Genomic DNA, 512 nt, shown 5'->3' on the forward strand with positions numbered 1-512 from the left:
CCCATTACATTAACAGAAATACATAAAAACAAAACTAAGAAAATAAATATGGATTTCGATATCACCCCCCCCCTCCATTTCCCCTCACACACGCAAAAAAATGAAGGCTAGTCTTTAAGTGACGTCATAAATCTAACGTGTTTGAGACATGTTTTTACCGCTTATCCACCTCGTGCAAAGCAAGCACGCGATAAGGATTTTCCCCGCTGTTCACTCTTACCAAAACGTATATGCTTTTAGTGTGAATAACAAATCTCTCTTCTCAGAAAAGAAAAAAGAGATAACTGACAAATGATACAAAAAATACAAGGTAAAAATAATAAAACAAACAATTTAAACCATAATTAAATGATTGAACAATTTAAAATCTTACACTAATTTCAGGGAAAATTTCCTCTATTTTTTCGTCCACAATGACGCTCTTTCTTTGCTAATCTCTGGTAAATCCTCGCTCTTTCTCTCGTCGAGTTACCGAAACCGTGAGATTAAATCCTACAAATCCAAGGATTGAA

This window comes from Penaeus monodon, chromosome 19 (assembly GCF_015228065.2).
Source record: "Penaeus monodon isolate SGIC_2016 chromosome 19, NSTDA_Pmon_1, whole genome shotgun sequence".
In the NCBI taxonomy this organism is placed as follows: Eukaryota; Metazoa; Arthropoda; class Malacostraca; order Decapoda; family Penaeidae; genus Penaeus; species Penaeus monodon.